The following is a 6885-nucleotide window of genomic DNA, read 5'->3' on the forward strand; positions in this document are numbered from 1 at the left end:
AATAAAACCTGCAAAGTCCAGCGCAGGTGATTGAATTCCCAGCCTTCTGCCAGTACAAAAAACTGTTCATTTCCATTTGGTTTTTCCTCAGGTACTCCTATGGGGGAAAAAAAAAACTATTCATCTCTACTCCAAAAGTACTTGTGAACTTTTTTTTTGAAAGTTGGTGGGAAATCCTCTTAGTCCTTTGGGTAACAGGACAGTGAGCTCTTTCACTTGGCATCTGCAGCTTTGGAACACCTGAGTTGAGAAGCCTGTGCTTGGCATCTGCCTATAAACAAGACTGCTTCTGTTTCTTTCACAAGTCTATGTGTTTGCAGAAGGACTTTTGTTTTTCTGTGTCTGTGTGACTGAAGGAGAAAAGGGCAACTGGAGTAAAAGGTGAGGAAGACGTTATTTGCATTTTTTTATTTTGCTTTAAGCTTATTTTTTTTAGTATGGTAAATGTAAAATCCATGCTCTGATCTGCAACTCGCCATTTTCTATGATTTCCCTTATTTTTTGTACTTCCCTTGAGATCAGTGATGCTAAACTTTTTTATATACCTTCATACAGAAAAGTTTTTGTACAACAAATCAGTTCTCTAACAGCTATTTTCTGTGGGGATGATGGTAAAGCATATTCCAAACCATTTAATTTAAAGTGCAGTGTCTGTGACTGCTTTCCTTGTCACCGTTGCTCAGTATGAAGTTCTCATCAGATTTTTTTTCAGTAATAGGTGAAGTTATAGTTTCAAAATGAGTTTGACAAACTCACTGAGTTTGGACAAACAATAAATAAATCCCAGTTTAACCCAGCAGCTAATTTATAGTGTTTGTCCCTGGACTTTGTGTCAGGTACTGTTCCCAATTCTCCATGCAGCTGTGGCATTACCCTTCTGTCCTGACTTGTAATGACCTCTGATATTCCAGCCCAGGCTTTCTCTTAAGCGGAACTTTCCAGTTGTGCAGGATTGTGTGGTGGTTTTTCACTGTTGACAGAAGTCCACTAGGATGCAAACCACCAAACTCATTCTCACTGTGACCTAAACCAGGATTTAAACTGAAGTCTCTGGAGGTGAAAAACCAGACTACTAACAAGTGATGGGAGAGCCTCACATAGATTGGTTCAGATAAAATCTAAATGTTCAGCTTTTCTGAAACCATTCTGGTTCAGAAACCATCATTTCAGTCCCATGAGAGTAGTTTGCCTTTTCTGATTTATTGCATAATCAGATTGGGACTCCACTTCTGAAACACCAACAAAACCAGCTTTTTTTTTTTTTTTTTCCGTAATGATTTTGACTAAAACTAGTGAGAGTAGACATGCATGAAAACATTAAAACAAAGAAAAAACACATTAAAAAGGCCTCATGCTTTGCAATCTCAAACACTGGCTTTGTTTTCCAGAAAACAATCTAGAAATGTTTCCTCTTACCTGAAATTTTGTTTTCCATAGTAGTAAGTCACAATGAGAGAAGCAAAACTCTAGTTTTTATGCCAGTGGGATCTAGAAGAAGGACTGTGTTTAAATAGACATTAGAAAAAGAAGCTAATAGTAAGAATTTGAATCACTGGGACCAGACTGCCCAGGAAATGGGTGTAATTTCTATCACTGAACATGAGAGTAGCTAAATAAAGGTTTTGGAGAACAGAAGCATTTAGGGCTGGTCTTAGGATACGAGCGTGCATTATAAATTGTCTTCGGATGGCTTCCAGGTTTATGATTCTGTAATTACTTGTCTGATGCAACAAAATTCTCAAGTGTATTGATCTTCATGTGAAAATATCATACTGAAAAAACCCTATCTCTTAAAGGTCCCTCATAATTTGCTTTATTTGGCATAGCTTAGCAAAGACTTTTCTGTTAAAATCATGGCAGCCTTTGCTTGGTGGGGCTTCATTTTGGTCTTCCAGAAAACCTTTGCACAAAGCACTTGGGAAATGCTAATTGACTAGTAACTATATCCTGAAATTGCTGCTCTGATTTTAACCCCAAAAGAGTGGTTTATTTTGCATACTGAAATGAATAGGGTGTTTCCACTTCCCTTATTCTTGATACTCGAAAGTTTAAATATATGTGGGAGAGATGTGCAGAGGAAGAACTGATGATGTGAGAAGTACTAGATACAACTACTGGAAACAGTGGTTCCAGTAGATGAGACCCACTCAGATAATAAAAATGTGACTCACTCACTCATGTGCTAACAGAGAAGTCAAATTTTCTCTAACCAACTGTTTTTAAATTTTCTACATAAACACAATGATGCATCAGGATATGTCTAAAAATAATTCCTCCTCCTGTGGCGGATATATCCACAAACCCTGCACAAAACCACTTGTACTTCTCAAACACAACTACTGGGCTGTGAAGCCGTGGGTGAGTGAATGGGTTTGGTTAAGATGAGTTTCAATCAAACTTTAGTTAAATATAAGAAAAAAAAATAATTTGTAGAATGTCTGTTCTGAAGGGAATCAATGAACTGAATGTGCTACCATGGTTCCTTCATTAACACAGGTTTGTCAAGTCTCACTGCTCATTGGTCTGATGAGCTTCTCTGAGTTTCTCCTATTTTTGCTGGAGTCTGGAAGTGCTATGTCCTTCCTAGCATAGCTGTGTGCCTTCCCAAGATCTATTAAATGCCCCTCATCTGAGCTGGATAGTTTCATACAAAAATTTAATTCAGCTGAACTGACATATGGCAAAAAAAGGTCACTGGAGCTGTTAGTTTTGCTGTGGTCAGCTTGAGTGGAAGCTGGCTGAAAGGGCAAGATAATGTTTGAATGTGATGTAGGGAAAGTGATGTTACACCGGAAAGCAGAAAACAAGTTCATTTTTACATTTCTGCTTTTGTTTTTTATAAATCAGCTCATAAGCATGTATTGATCTGCTATTGCTTTATTGACCTACTGCTGTGTAGCTTGGTGAGAGAAGAGACATTCTGACTGCATGTATACCTCTTTTTGTTGCAGTGTTCGCTGGGACTGGTTGAAGTGCACACAGCTGATGGTTCTGTACTGGGGAACGCGTGGCCAGGAGTTTTGGGGTTGGCTGTGGAGCTGGACACATACGTGGGAGATGTCATCTATGAAACCTTAGATTGGCTTTTGCATGTGGAATTGTTTGTTGTTGTTGTTGTTGTTTAGAAGTTGTTCATTGTAGAATTGTACTGGTTGGTTTTTTGTGTGTTCCAATTGAATGGTTGATTGTCATAAGCATTATCCCTATTTTTGTAGTCCCTTACTCATTTGTTGCTATTGATGCATTGTTTGTAAGTTTAATAATCCCTTTTGAGTTTGTTACTTTTGAGGTCTTCAAAGCAAATCCCCTCACCAGCAGCATTTTACAAAGAGTTTTTAACCTGCCCCAGAAGACTTGTAACTTGACACCACGGCAACGGTGAATACTAATGAGGAACTTTCCCTCCAGAACCTCAGTTACCCCAAGGACAGCAAACTGTTGGAGGAGAAGATGTTACCAGCACCAATCAGCTATAGGGGTGGGACTGCCAGCAACAAGCTGAGGGGACAGAGATTATAAAAGGACCTGTGAAGTTTGAAGAAGTGCCCTTTAACTGTGGATTAGCTGCAGCTGAGGACCCGACACTGCAGACTTCGGTCTACATCTCTTTTAGAGACTTCTTATATAAATTTGAGTGCAGATTAGCTGCATTCACTGCAGTGCCGCTGAGTTCCTGCTTTGGGACCAAAACGCTGGTTCAGCCAGAGGATTCCTCAATCCTCAGACCCGGGACTTTTTAAAATTTCTTTTCTTTTTTTCTCCCTCACCCATGATCCGTTCCTCCCCTTTGTTTTTTTCCCTTAATAAACACCCCAAAGTTGTGTCTTTTTCCTCACAGAGAGGATGCGACAGGGCAGTGTTGAGGTTTGTCATCATGTGGAAGCCCTGCTTTCTATGAATCACTGAAGTCAGTGACAGGCTTTGTGCTGTCCTCTATAGGAGCTGCTTCTGTGGACCATCAGGAGGTCAAAATCATGGAAGCACAGAATGGTTTGGCTTGGAAGAGACCTTAAAGCTCACCCCATCCCATCTGCTGCTATGGGCCAAGGGTATCTTTCACTATCCCAAGTTGCTCCAAGTGCCATCCACCCTGGCCTTGGACACTTCCAGGGGTGGGGCAGCCACAGCTTCTCCAGGCAAATTGAGGCCTCACCACCCTCACAGAGAAGGTTTTCTTCCTAACAGCCAATCAAAGCCTACTCTCTGTCGGTGTGAGGCCATTCCCCTTGTCCTGTCATTCCAGTCCCTTGTCAGTAATTTCTCTCCATCTTTGTTCCAAGTTCCCTTCAGGTACTGGAAGGCCACAATGAGGTCACCCTGCAGTTTCTCTTCTCCAGAATGAAAAAACCAAATTCCCTTAGCCTTTCCTCACAGCAAAGCTGCACCATCCCTCTGGTCATCTTGGTGTCTCCTCTGAACCCTCTCCAGCAGCTCCCTGTCCATTCTGTGCTGGGACCCCAGGGCTTGAGGCAGCTCTGCAGGTGGGGTCTCACCTAAGGGTACCAACTGCCCCTGAGCAACATAAACCACTCAGTAAATGATAAGAGGTTGTAAAGCCTGACATGAGGAGCTCAGCTGCCATAGTTTCACTGAAAACTGCATTACAAAAGAGCTGCTTTTTGTTACACTTGCTCTAAACCTGCCTTGCGAGCTCCACAGCACCAGGCGTCATTCCTGCAGCTGGCCTCACACACACCTGGGTGAAAGCCCAATATTTCTGGGCTTTTATAAATCCAGATGTCAAAGTTCCATCTTAGATTCCTCTTGAGCCATGGAAAACTGTATACTTAAGAGTTAGCTCAGTACCCTGCAAAAATGAGTTATTGTGGTCTAAATGAATAATAGGCATCAGTTTTGGATTTTCAAAATTCTTCTGAAATGACATAATCCTGCTCCCATTTAAGCCACTGTTGGGATTGAGGTGGGCTAGAGTTAGATGTGAAAAAAAGTGCTTTCAGAAATCCCATCCTAAGTACAGAAGAGCTAGGGGTGTCAATGTGATGCGTTCTTGAAAAGAAATAAAAAAACAAACCCATTTGAAGTATGGCTTCAAGACATTCTGTCATTTAATGAACAGATGTGTTTCACAGATATGTACAGTTCCTATAAAGATAAATTCAGCATTAAAGCTTGAAAGATTAACAGTAATCTTTTACAAGTTAAAAAAAAAAAAATCTGGATGGGTGTTTCAAAGCAGTTCTAAATTTTAAATATAAAATAGTAAGTGTTGCATGGGTTGTATTTTGCCTTAATCCTCAAGTGCATAATCCTGAAATAAATTTTGAGCTAAGTCCCCTATGACCAGAAATATTCCTTTAAACTCTAGGGACTGAGCCAGCTGTAGTTTCTTTTTATGCCAGCTAGCCAGATGTATTTTAAAGAAATAAAATTCTATTCTAAGAAAAATAAATTCAAAACTCTTTACCATAAAGTCTAAAAAATAAAGCTAAAAACCAACATGGACTTTATTTCCACAACAGCACAGAATAACTATGAAAAAAATCTGTGTCACATGCGATCAGAACTGTTGTTTGCATTGCAGGGCATTGCCTGGGCAAGGACCAGGGCAATTGCCTGGACACACACAGGAAAAAAATTGCTGCAGGGGTTTTATATTTGATAGTGATATCTCCTTTCTTATATAGCACTGAAACCTTTTTGACCAAAAATCCCAGAAATGTTTGAAACTTCCATTGCTTGGCTGAGTTTCAAGAAGCTTTTCTTTGACTGAAAAGCTGTAAATAATGAAAGATAAGCATTGAGAGGGTCTGATTCTGAATGCAGGGAATCTGACTCAGTGCCGGGAGGTTCCCCTGGCCTGGCACATTGGTATTGGGATCACACACAACACTGACTCTTAGTAGTGACTCCTAGCAGTGATTTACAAACAGGGGCTTAGAACTGTTCTGAAATTACACCCTCAAATGCATGCTGGTGCCCTGGTTTTCTCTCATTCTCCTCCACCATCCTTTCCTTCCATTCCCTTTTCTGTACTCCTCTGTTGGGAATATTCATTCATGACCCCTGCTGCCTTTTTTCCCCTATTTGCTGCTATTTAGCATTACACCAGCAGAAAATTACTGCAGGAGTGACTTCCATAAAGCAGCAAGTAAACTTCAAATCAAGGAACAGTTTCAAAGATGGGTTTGTTATGTTCCTGTGAATATATTGTAACTATAATGAGGGTTTGGATACTTCAATATATGCCATAGGGGTAACCTCATCGTTACCCACCCACAGTGACTCTGATCTTGAGTGATCTCATTCCATATCCTTAGCATAGTTCTGGCATGTTCCCTCTGTATGGAGGGGCAAATGGAGAATGACCTTCCTTTGAAATCCTAGATGTATTTACATAAGACCATGCCAAATGCATTAACAAGTGCTGGAGTGGGAACCCTGAGTGAGTAAACATGGTCAGCCCAAACACATGTAAATATATCCAAAATTTTGTAGTATATCATGCTTTGATTTATACCACAAACTATAGGAAATGCAAGGCCAGTGAGAATCTACTCTGTTCATTTCTTTTTAATTGGTATTTTTTCATGGCATAGCATGTCACACTCTCAGCGAACTATTAAATTTCCTCTTTGCAAAGTGGTTTTGGTTCAGGTGACAACCCTGTTTTGTTGTGACTGACATGGCACTTCTTTGCACACAGTAGCAGCTCCTGGTGGTGGTTATTTGTGATGTTGCACTTTCCAATATTCCTCCTTATCTGCTGCACTCCTGCTCAGAGAAAAAGAGAAGGCTGCTGCTCCTAAGCTAGCAGTAGATATTTGGCTGAGTGCTTTCCTGGTTTTGGACGGGCGTTCCTCCTCGGAGCAGCATGCCTAGGCTTTGAGAGGCACGTTATGATGAGTGAACAGCTATATGAGGAAA

The 6885-nt window shown here is 40.6% G+C and overlaps 1 long non-coding RNA gene across 1 annotated transcript; it reads left to right on the forward strand.

Moving 5' to 3' along the window:
* Positions 1–208: 208 nt before the first annotated feature.
* LOC148184256 (uncharacterized) lies at positions 209–5099 on the forward strand. The gene is made up of 2 exons (XR_015772584.1): positions 209–381; positions 2952–5099. It is a non-coding gene; the product is annotated as an uncharacterized LOC148184256 (long non-coding RNA).
* The last annotated feature ends 1786 nt before the right edge of the window (positions 5100–6885 follow it).

Source organism: Pseudopodoces humilis, chromosome 5 (genome assembly GCF_049639895.1).
Source record: "Pseudopodoces humilis isolate 2021_Gansu_Grassland_sample_001 chromosome 5, ASM4963989v1, whole genome shotgun sequence".
Taxonomy (NCBI): Eukaryota; Metazoa; Chordata; class Aves; order Passeriformes; family Paridae; genus Pseudopodoces; species Pseudopodoces humilis.